Consider the following 12037-nt stretch of genomic DNA (forward strand, 5'->3'; position numbering starts at 1 on the left):
AGAAGAGGTTTAAAATACTGCAGGACATAACTAAGCAATAAAACATAAAAAAGATTAGGTGGGGCACGGTAGCTCACTCCTGTAATCCCAGCACTTTGGGAGGCTGAGGCGGGTGGATCACCTGAGGTCAGGAGTTTGAGACCAGCCTGACCAATATGGTGAAACCCCGTCTCTGCTAAAAATGCAAATATTAGCTGGGCGTGGTGGTGTTCAACTGAAGTCCCAGCTACTCGGGAGGCTCAGATAGGAGAATTGCTTGAACTGGGGAGGCAGAGGTTGCAATGAGCCGAGATCGCCCCACTGCACTCCACCCTGGGCGACAGAGCAAGACTCAATCTCAAAAAAAGAAAAAAAAAGGAAAAGATTAAAGGCAGCTCACAGGCTCAGAGGGAAGCCACTAGTTATGCCACTCTCCTTTCCACATTCTGCCCTCCTCTGTGGTTTTGTCTCTTACTGAACAGGGACTCCTAGCAGGCATCTGCCCTCATTCTGCTCTGCACCCAAGGTTTTGCAGTTGGTATTTGCCACAACCTTCCTGATATTAACTTGGATGTCGGCCTCTCCCTTCCCCACCAGCTCCCCACCTCCAGCCACCTAAGATTTTGGGGAAATGAAAAACAGTGGCCCTTCAAAACAAAAGGGCCCCAGTGAGCATTGGGAAGCCAATAGGCTTGATGGGACTGGGGAGACCAAGGCAGGAGAGAGAATTGGAACGGTGGAAAGGGAACACCACCAAATGGATGGGTCACTTGAGGAACATTTGCTGCCCTCCTGCTGTGCAGGAGGCACTGCACTCAACCCTGTGGCCTGGACATGCCATGAGTGAATTCAGGTCCCATCTCACAGAGAATACACAGCTTAGCTAGTGTACTCACTGTGCTTGGTTGAGGAGTCTGAAGTTGATAACATACACAATAAATGATGTTTGAGAAAGATTATTCCAGCAGGGTGTGTAGGAGGAAGGAAAAAGAAAGGACAGTGTAGCAGCTGCTGTGAGAATTTGGGCCAAAGGTGGAATCTATGGGGCTGGAGGGGAGAGGGTGAAGGAGAAAAGTAATGAACAAACAATATATTTTGAAATAAAAGCAACAAAGGGAAGAATTTGATAAGATATCAGACATAAGGATGATGAAGGAGAGAAAGTAGTTAAACATTAATCTACCTTTGCAGTGAGTTTCAGGACTGGGAGGGTCATGGTGGGCAATGGGGAGGAGCTGGTGTGAGGGACATGAATATGAGTTCAGTCACTTCTAGGCCATGTAAGGGCAGGTGTCCCGTAGGTGAGTGGACTTGGAGATAGGGAAGTCCAGAAGAGCAGTGGGCTGCTGTCTGAGAGTGTCCCTGTCATAGCCTCGAGCAATCACTGACCTGGGATCACGGACAGATTTCAAGCATCAGGAAGAAGGTGGGAGTAGATGGCAGTGAAGGTGCCTCCCAACTGGGAGATGCAGTGTGCATTGGCTGGGTGAGAGCCTGTGTGGGAAGTGTGATGTATGTATGGGAAGGGGGTCCACGGCTCAGGCCTGTGTTGGCATCTTTAGCCACAGAGGGTGCCAGAGATGCCATCAGATGGCAGGAGGCCCAGGTAAGGCACTTCAGCAGCCTGAGGTCCCTCCCCTAGGCCCACCCTCAAAGGCCCTGGAGCCCAGGCCTATGCTGCCTGCCAGGGCCTTTCCCGGAACCACTCCTCCCCGCCTGCCCTGGCACTCTCCAGGCACAAAGCATCCCTCAGGGCACTGCGCAGCACCCCAGGAAGCTGGGACGTGGGGCAGGTCCCCATCCCCAGGAAGAGCCCTGCTCTGGGCTGCTGTCATCATCACAATGGCCCCACAAGATGCCAGGAGACAGCATAGGGACAGCATAAGTCCCCAGTGGGGACCCCAAATGGGACCCCATTTCCCCTGCATAGAGGTGGAAGGAGGAGGTTTGTGGCTAGGTGGCAGGATTCCTGGGTCTTTATTGTGGTTTGGGGGTGGGGGCAGAAAAGCAGGGTCTCAGGCTTCAAAACACCACACCACCTGCCTGTTCCTCCCTCCGAGGAGGAAATCTTCAGGGGCCTTGTGGTTTTGAGGGGAGGGGGCAGGAAGAGACTCTGAACTCTGGGTCAGCTGAGGACAGAGATAGGGGAGATCCTCTTGCCCTATGTCCCACTTTTCTTCTAGGATCCTCTTCCTCGGCTCCCTACTCCGCCACTACCCCAGAACAAACTCCTACCTCTGTTTGCAACTAAGAGTTACATCCCCCATGCCAAGACCTTCCGAGGCGTCCCAGAGGGGTGAGGTTTGGGGAAAACAGAACATGTACACAGCAGCTGTGTGCCTGGCCACACCTGTCGGGTGGGGTGAGGAGAGTGCTCCTCCCAGGTGGGCAGAGCCTGCTGCGCTCAGGCTGGGGGCTGGGAGACGCTTTAATACAGGGGCTAGATGGCAGAGAGATGCGCGAACCGGCCACGTGGAGGTCCAGCGCGGTAGGCTCGGGCGCAAGCAGAGGAGCGGGCCGTACGCTCGCCCCTCCCGTTCCAGGGAGCCGCCGAGTGCCGGGTCGTCGCTGACCGCAGGCTGCAAGAGCGGTTGATCTGGTGAGCGAGCACACCCACTTACCCAGCTGCTGAGTCAGGCTGTTCTCGCTCGCGCTCGCCCGCCCGCCCGCCCGCTCGGGACATTGTGTTCCAGCCCCGGCGCGCTGGCAGCGGGCCCAGGCGCTCACACCAGCCTCCTCGCCCTGTTTGTGCTCGCGGCTTGCGCTCGGCGCGCAGCCTCCCGGCCGCCGCAACCATGCGATTGCACGCTGGGGCAGGGGCTGGCCAGCAACCTCCGGGGTGCGCGTGGGCCCCGCAGCCCTGCCCACTCACCGGCCTTGGAGCACCCAGGCCTAGCCATCCCCCATTTGCCCCTGGTTGGGTACCCCAGGCTTGGGTGGCGCCTGGATTAGCACAGCTGGGGGAGGGAGCAGGTGTGGGGAGCTCTACGAGCAGAAGGAGCCACCCAGGCTGCCGCCAGCGCTCTCCAGCGCTCAGTCCGTGCCTCTCCAGCGCTCAGTCCAGGAGGCAAGAGGAGGATAGCTGGAGCTCGCCAGCCCCAGACTTGCGAGACCTGGGACGCAGTCATGTGACAACGGAAGCCCGTGTTGAGGGGGCCAATTCAAGCAATCCCCAGGAGGAGCCTCCCCTTTCCTAGCCTCCCTTCCCTGATCCTTCACAGCAGCCTGGAACACGGAGACTCCAGGGATTCCCGGGGCTGGCAAACCAAGCCCAGCCCTTTTGGACGGTTTGGGAAATCCCTGGCAGGACGCCGGGAGTAGGGAGAGCCCAGACACTGGCGGGTGGGTGTGGACGACAGGGTGGAAGAAGGGCAAGGCCAAGGAAGACGACCCCAAGCTGACCCTGGAATCTGACCCTTCCCTGTGTTTAGCTCCAAACCCCCGGTTTATTCAGAGCCACGTTTTCTCCTTACCCATCCTTCTGTGGAAAGACATCACTAAGTGCTGGTCCTAAAGATCCCACTGTCTCCAAACCAGGGAGGGGACAAAACATTTATATAGCACGTCTGCCATGAGGAAGGCTCTGTGTTGGGTCCTGCTAGAGAATGTCACTATGAGGTTAAGACACAGTCCTGAAGTCCTTTGTTCTCTCTCCTTCCCACCTTCACAGTTTGCTGTGCCATTTCTCATGCCAGGAGTGCCCGTCCTCCCTGTCTACCCATCTCTGCTGCTCCAGTTCATAAAGCTTCCTTGAAACAGTGCCAGCCAAATCTGATTCCCGTCTCCTCTGAACGCCCAGCACACTCAGTTTGTACCTTTCTCACGGCACAGCGTGTGGCCTGTCTCATATTCTAGCGATCTGTTTACTAATCCTGTTCTTCTAACCAGATTAGAAAGTCCTTGAGGCAGAAACAAAGTCTGCTTCTTCTTTGAGCCCTCTCCTCTACTGCCCCCGCCTCCCGCCACCATTCCAACTCATCCCCCACAGGCCAGGCTCGGCACCGGAGTTCATGTTCAATAAATATTGGGTGTATTGAAATGATATCCTCCCCTTGGGCAATTGAAGAGACAAACACACTGCATGTTAGGTTAAATAATAACCCAAGCCAGCAGGTGGTGAGTACCAAATGTGTGTAATAGCTATAGGGACTCAGAAGAAAGAAGGTGGTGATATGGGAGAAAGATCCCAGGAGGTTCTAGGCCTTGAGCTGTGTGTGTGTGTGTGGAGGAGGAGGAGAGGGGAGGGGTGGATGTGACTCATTCTGGTTGACATCACCACAAAACAACCTCCACGCTAGGCACTTCACATGCATTATCTCTAATATTTAAGGTTGGGGGGATAGGATTGGGAGGCTTGGAGGGCACGGTGCCCAAGCCAGGCCCGCCTTCCCAAAGCCAACCAGAGCACAGAGGCAGCCTTGGATCTGGGCTCCCCACCCTCAGTCCCTGGGCCCTGTCTGTTCTCTGGCCTGTCACTCCTACATACTACACCCAAGAGAGCTGCCCAGCACTGCCTAGTTCTGGATGCACTTTGGTCCCACCCTGGTGAACAACTGCCTGTGTGACCTTGGACAAGGCACTTCCTCACCGTCATCTGTGCCTCTCTTGCAGCCCTTACAGGCTGTGACTTCCAGCCAGTATCCAAGTGATGTTTGCCGCCTTTCCGGGTGTCACCTAGGCTGCTGTGGCTGTCTGCACCCCACATTCCCCCAAACACCCCATGCATACACACTTATTGCTCCTTCCCAGTCTGGAGCTGCTGAGAGGAACAGGGTACAGAGTGTGAGCAGGGATGGTAGGTTTCCTGTGGTTGCAAAAGGAACATCAGGACTTTCCCTGCGGTGCCCCGAGCTGTGGGAGAAGTGGGGGAGGAGGAGGCAGGGCCAACCTCGAAGGAACCTCTGCTCTCTTCCCTCCCCTTTTTAGTGCTCACAGCTCTCAAAAAGGCTGGTACAGTTTGTTACGCTGGGGCCGGAATGTACCGTGTGTTTCATATGGCCTCTGTCCAGTCCTACACTGGCCGCTTTATATTTATACTTCCTTCTTTAGCTGTGGCATCCTGCTGTCAGTTACCCCTACTCTCATCTCCCCATCTTCCACTTGGGCTCCCCAACCCCCCATGGATCAAGAAATGAGTCTCCTGCTTCCCACTCCCAGTCTTTAGGTTCTAAACTCTTGCTGGGGGTGAAAGGGTGAGGTGCAGAGAGACCCTGTAGAAGTTAAGACTCCAGAAGGGTGAAGTCCCCAGTCCTTTCTCCCATTACCCAGCCTTGAAACTGCCTCTGAAGCTGTGGAATCTCCACACCAGGTCTGGAGTTTCTCTGGACCCTTGAGGCTGATCCCTCTCCCCTTGCTAGCCTTGTTTCCCAAGCATTTTAGCAATATTCCCGAGCCCAGCTAGACAAGCCCAGTGACAGCACTATGTAAGTTGCCTCCAAAAGCTTGGCAGACCTGGTAATCACAGATCCTTCCTTGTCAGTCACAGAGAACAGAGGCAGAGGTGGGGGCCTGGCGGCAGGGAGGGGAATCTACCTATACTGTCACCGGCAGGAGTCACACATTCCTAATGGAATTTGACGCTTGATGATTTCTCAATGATTTTCTGAGTTGTGACCAGTTTAATCTCCTCAAAGTGGCTTAGATATTGAGAGACTAATATGTTTATGATCTGGCCTTCCTCCCACAGGAGCATGGGATATTATTATTCACATCGATGGCTAATCTTGATTGCTTATATGGAGAATTATCTCTGCACAGCAACCCCCACCAGTGTTTGGAACGCAAAGACTGTGGCGCAGGAGACTCACTACTAGACCCATGGTTGAGGTTCAGGTCTTTATTTACAGGATCTCATTTACTCCTCAGAACAATTCTGGGGTGTGGACGCTATGGTTAGCCCTCTTTGACAGTTAAGGAAACTGAGGCTCAGAAAAACAACAGAGCTCAGCTGAGATTCACACTCAGGTCTGTCTGACACCAAAGCCAGCCCTGTTTTTTTTTTTTTTTTTTTTGAGACAGAGTCTCGCTCTGTCGCCCAGGCTGGAGTGCAGTGGCGCAATCTCGGCTCACTGCAAGCTCCGCCTCCCGGGTTCACACCATTCTCCTGCCTCAGCCTCCCGAGTAGCTGGGACTACAGGCGCCCGCCCCTGCGCCCGGCTAATTTTTTCTATTTTTAGTAGAGACGGGGTTTCACCATGGTCTCGATCTCCTGACCTCGTGATCCGCCCACCTCGGCCTCCCAAAGTGCTGGGATTACAGGCGTGAGCCACCACGCCCGGCCTTTTTTTGTTTTTTTGAGACAAGGTCTCACCCTGTTGCCCAAGCTGGAGTACAGTGGGGAGATCATGGCTCACTGCAGCCTCAACCTCTGGGGCTCAAGCAATCCTCCCACCTCAGCCTCCTGAGTAAATGTCCCAAGTAGCTGGGATCACAGGTGTGTACCATCACACCTGGCCAAAGCCCGCACTTCAAAATAGTCTTTGAGTTTGCTCAGATTATGTACCTAAAATGCAAATCCTCCATTTCTCAAGCCTCCAGTCTTACTCCCTCCTCCCTTCAAATGAAGGAGAACTCTGCCTCCTTGGAGCTCCTACATGCCTTGAGGTGTGATCTGACAGCTAGAAAATTGTTTTTAGCCCATTTGACAGGCAGCAATCTGGATGCTAGCAAGGCCCCAGAAGACAGTCTCAGCAGTGGAGTTGGACAGACAGACCTGCTGGCTGTGGGCTCCGTGTGTCTCTTGGCTGCTTGGCATGCCTGCTGCCCCTCACCCTTCACCCAGGAATAAACTGCCTGGTTGTATTGATTTGGCTCTGGGATCCAGAAACCATGGCTGAGCCTGGTTTCCGGGGCTCTGAAGTCAGGTCTATCTGTGGCACCCAGTGACAGTGACACAGCCTCTCTTAGGACCTGTTCACAGCAGACCTTTGGGAGAAAGCACCACCATTATGTCAATCCCTGGCATTTGTATCAGGCTGTGTACATTTAATGTACCTGCCTTAACTCAGTATGATCTTAATATGCCTCTAAAGTAAGAATCAGACCCACTTTCCTGCTGGGAAAACTGAGGCAAGAGCAGCTAAGTTGCATGCCTAAGGGCAAGAAACTAGGTTTGTAGTTGCTGTCTGGGGTGCTTTGTTTCCTATCACAGGGCCTCTCCTGAGCTAAGAGAGGAAAAGTTTTCCAAGATGTCCTGATGATGTGTGGGCTTTCACTCAGCCCTATCACCCAAGGAAGGGACCACAGCACCACGCTGCCCATGCCAACCTTATCTGCCTACCCCCAGGGGATGAAGCAGGAACACCAGACATAATGTATTTAGTTGGCCTGTTCTGGTCTCTGGCAATCTGTCCTCTATGGCTTTCATGGGCACATTTTGTCTTTCTGAACTTCTTCTTTCTCTGAGTTCATTTTTCTTTGTTTATCTTTCCTTCTGAATTTCTCTCTCCTTGTTCACTGAGAGTCCTGTTTGCCTCCATCTATCTGTGTTTACTTTTTATTTTTGCTTTTTATATTTCCAGTCTTCTGGGAATTTTCCCAAGATCCCTTCTGCCTTCTTCCCTCCGACACCATCTTGTTTCCCAGAAAGCATCTTCCATTTGTTCCTACCCCCATGCCCTATGCCTCACCTTGTCCCAAGCTTCTTCCAGTGTCAGATTGCTCAGCCTTGTTAATCCAGTGGGTACTTATGGAGCACCTACTGTGTGTCCCAGGAATTGAGTTAATGCCCTAGGAACCAAAGTCTAACACCTGTGCCTGAGCATTTCTTTATTTCTTTTTATTTTTATTTATTTTTTGAGACAGAGTCTCTCTCTGTTGCCCAGGCTGGAGTGCAGTGGTGTGATCTCAGCTCACTGCAACCTCCGCCTCCTGGATTCAAGCAATTCTCCTGCCTCAGCCTCCCAAGTAGCTGGGATTACAGGCGCCCGCCATCACGCCCAGCTAATTTTTTGTATTTTTAGTAGAGACAGCATTTCACCTTGTTGGCCAGGATGGTCTCGATCTCCTGATCTCATGATTCACCCACCTTGGCCTCCCAAAGTGCTAGGATTACAAGTGTGAGCCACCACGCCTGGCCATGCCTGAGCATTTATTAAGCACCTACTGTGTGTGTGCCAAGTATTGTGCTACAAACTGGGGATACAAAACCTGGTCGCTGCCCTCCTATGGGCTACTTGGGAAGTCTGAGTCCCTAGTTTACTTAAAAACAGATCATGGCCGGGCGCGGTGGCTCAAGCCTGTAATCCCAGCACTTTGGGAGGCCGAGACGGGCGGATCACTAGGTCAGGAGATCGAGACCATCCTGGCTAACACGGTGAAACCCCGTCTCTACTAAAAAATACAAAAAACTAGCCGGGCGAGGTGGCGGGCGCCTGTAGTCCCAGCTACTCAGGAGGCTGAGACAGGAGAATGGCCCGAACCCGGGAGGCGGAGCTTGCAGTGAGCTGAGATCCGGCCACTGCACTCCAGCCTGGGCGACAGAGCGAGACTCCGTCTCAAAAAAAAAAAAAAAAAAAAAAAAAAAAAAAAAAAAAAAACAGATCATTATAATGTCTTGGGAAGTTGGGGACTGGGTGTGACCAGAGCAGAAGGTTCAGGGAGAGAGGAACTGGCCAGGCAGAGCAAGGGTGCAGGGCGTTCCAGGTAGAAGGAATAGTGTGTATAAAAGCATACAGGCGTGAAGCAGCCCGGTGTTCTCTGGTGGGCACTGGGAGTTGTTTGGTCTGGCGGGACATGGAGTGCAGGTTGGAGAGCCCGGGGAGATGAGGCCAGAGGCAGGCAAGCCCAGATGGTGCAGAACCTTGTGTTCCAACAAGAGTTGACCTTTATCCTGGAGCAGCCGAAAGCCCAGGCAGCCTCATGGTTCCCTGCAGCCCGGGAGCTTCAGAGCTGAGTCTGGGTCAGAGCCAGGCCCAAAGCACTCTCCTCTGATCCCCCATTAGCCCACATTCACAGCCCTCATCAAGGCCTGTGAGAGTTAGTCACTTAAATATAATGCTATTTCCAAAGCTCATTCATTCATTCATAAATGTTTAGCAAGCTCTGATGTTTGCCAGGTGCTGCTCTGAGCACCATGAATGGGTCATTAAACCCCACAGAGGTTCCAGCTTTCAAGAAACATATATCCTTGGCAGTTGGGAAGGGGACAGACCATAAAAAACCAAACAGAACAAAGAAAGAAAATTTCAGATCACGATATGTGCAAATAAGAAAATGAAACAGGGATGCAATGGAGTGTGATGGGCGTCTGCTGAGTAGTCAGGGAAGGCTGCTCTGAGGAAGGTTATGTTTGAGCTGAGACCTGGTTGACAAGAACAAACCAGTCATGTGAACATCTGCAGGCTGAGGGTTTCAGGCACAGGAAACAGCACAGCACATGCAAAGTCCTCAAGGCATGAAAGAGCTTTGTGTTTTCCAGGTTTAGAAAAAAGGCTGGGTTCAAATCCACCACTCTTCAGTAATCCTCTGCAAGGATTATTATACCCATTTTGTAGAGATGGAAACTGAGGCTTGGTCAGGAAGGTTAGTTTGTTGATCAGAATCACAACTGGGAGTACACATTTTGGCTGTAAAGCCACTATTGTCGGCTGGGCATGGTGGCTCACGTCTGTAATCCCAGCACTTTGGGAGGCCGAGGCAGGCAAATCACCTGAGGTCAGGAGTTCGAGACCAGCCTGACCAACATGGAGAAACCCCGTCTCTACTAAAAATACAAAATTAGCCGGGTGTGGTAGCACATGGCTGTGGTCCCAGCTACTCGGGAGGCTGAGGCAGGAGAATCATTTGAACCTAGGAGGCGGAGATTGTGGTGAGCCGAGAGCATGCCATTGCACTCCAGCCTGGGCAACAAGAGCGAAACTCCATCAAAAAAAAAAAAGCCACTATTTTTGGGGTATTTTGGGGTGTGTGCACGTATGTGTGTGTGTTTTTTTTAAATAAAAGCATCAAGTTCAGCAACCATGTGTCCTAAATTATCTAGAATGGTCAAATTTCTAAAATTCTTTTTTTTTTTTTTTAGAGACAGAGTCTCACTCTGTTTCCCATGTTTCCCAGGCTGGAGTGCAGTGGCACGATCTCAGCTCGCTACAACCTCCACCTCTCAGGTTCAAGCAATTTTCCTGCCTCAGCCTCCCAAGCAGCTGAGATTACAGGCACCTGCCACCACGCCTGCCTAATTTTTGTATTTTTAATAGAGACGGGGTTTCACCATGTTGGCCAGCCTGGTCTCAAACTCCTGACCTCAGATGATCCACCCACCTCAACCTCCTAAAGTGCTGGGATGAAAGGCGTGAGCCACCGTACCCGGCCCTAAAATTCTTACTGTCTCCTGGACAGTCATCTTGGACATGCTCTGTGTTCCATAACATGACTTCAAGCCTTGTCTTTGTCATGTACTACCAGTGGGATCCTAGACTAGCATTTCAGCACTTTAAGCCTCAGTTTCCTAATTTGTAAATAGGGAGGCATTGTAATCATTCCAATATCACAGGCTTGCTGGGAGGATTAAATGAGATCATCCACATCAGGGTTAGCACAGTGCCCGGAATGGCATACCTGTGAAATTAATGGCGATTCTTCTTTATTGTTACCTTGGGAAGTGGAGGCCAACTGCAGGATGATGGTAGCTCCAAGCAGCTGGGGACCCAAAACATGCACAGAGAAAGAGAGACCAACAATGTGAGGCCTCTGATGCATGAGACAGGCAGGGGAGTGGTGGGAGGAGAGAGCAAGAGTGAGCAGCCAGGAGGGCCTCTTCCCTTCCCTTTACCCAGCCTCTCACTCCTCTGCTAGGATCCTACATTGACACATCTTGTACTTCCTGTTTCCAGGGAAATTCCTCACTGCCAGACTGCACCCACCCTTGAGGACCTCACAATCTCTTTGGGCAGAGCAGAAGCCAGACAGAGACAGGGACTACGAAGCGACAATCCCCAGCCCTGTGTGTTCAAGGAGCCCCCCGAGGGGCAGGCAGCCACGCTGCAGAAGGCTAGCCTCACCGACCCCCAGGGAGCCCGGCGTGGGCTGCAGGGACAGAACGCTTCTCAGAGGAGGTAGGGACCCCATGGAGTACGTGACACCGGGCCCTCCAGCTGCATGCTCCAGTTAGCAGGATAGAGACCCCTCCCCACCCATTCCCAGCCTTCCCTGGCTTCCTGCTGTGCTGCTGGGAGGCCCTGTCACCACACATGCGCGTGCACGCGCTAACACACACACCCCTCCCGGGCACCCCCGGAAGACCAGCTGCAGCTGGGGGTGGGGGTGCACAGAGCACAGCCAGGGTTCTCAGATCCCTAGTCTGCTCTCCCACCCCGCCCTAGCCCCCAACTGCCGAGCTGCTTCTAGGTTTAAAGCAAAACATGACTCTGTCCTTCCTGCTGCTCAGTGGCAGCAACACTGCCTCGGGTTATTTTTAGCAGGGATGCAGGGAAGGCACAGTTCTCCTTGACTTTAACTAGGGACAACCCCCAACCCCCAGCCAAGACTCACTGGAGGAGGCCGGGTACGGAAACCCCCCTCCCAGAAAGGGGAAATGGTGTGTTTTCTGTTCCTTCAATTCACTAGAATGGGAGTTGCAGTCAAGCTTGGGGTTGAACTGATGGGAAATTCTAGGTTCCAAAGCCTATGTGTGGGCTCTGCCCCATTCCTGGTCTCTGTGTTTCCATGAATCCGGGAAGCGAGAGGCACACGGTGTCTGGAGTGCCCCGTCTGTGGGTGTTGATGGGATCCCTGGGAAACTGTTTGGTTATAGCCAGGCTCTGTGGACTACACAGGGGCACCAGGCATTGTGGGTGGTGTTTCACAGGCGCTGGCTAAATAATTCATTAAACTGAGCATGTCCATTCCTTGTATTTTTCCCTATGTGTATCTTTTAGATGCTAGCAGTGCTTTATGAGGTATAATGTACATACATTCCACATACAGTAAAATGCACAAATCTTAAGTGTACAGCTTGATGAATTTTGACAGATATATCTGCCCATGTAACCATCACCTAGATCAAGATTTCAGACATTTTCACCACCTCCAAATTCCTTTGTGCCCTCTTCCAGTCAGTCTC

The 12037-nt window shown here is 52.5% G+C and overlaps 2 protein-coding genes across 4 annotated transcripts in view; one reads left to right on the plus strand and one right to left on the minus strand.

Moving 5' to 3' along the window:
* Positions 1 to 12037, minus strand: part of ARMC12 (armadillo repeat containing 12) — a 32420-nt gene that overhangs the window by 19299 nt on the left and 1084 nt on the right. The window lies entirely within an intron of this gene.
* The window catches only part of FKBP5 (FKBP prolyl isomerase 5), a 160196-nt gene continuing 150595 nt past the window's right edge, over positions 2437 to 12037 (plus strand). Inside the window, exons 1-2 of the mRNA XM_065542942.2 lie at positions 2437 to 2578; positions 10809 to 11030. The gene's annotated coding sequence lies outside the window, so the exon portion shown is untranslated. The remainder of the gene's footprint in view (positions 2579 to 10808; positions 11031 to 12037) is intronic.

This window comes from Macaca fascicularis, chromosome 4 (assembly GCF_037993035.2).
Source record: "Macaca fascicularis isolate 582-1 chromosome 4, T2T-MFA8v1.1".
In the NCBI taxonomy this organism is placed as follows: domain Eukaryota; kingdom Metazoa; phylum Chordata; class Mammalia; order Primates; family Cercopithecidae; genus Macaca; species Macaca fascicularis.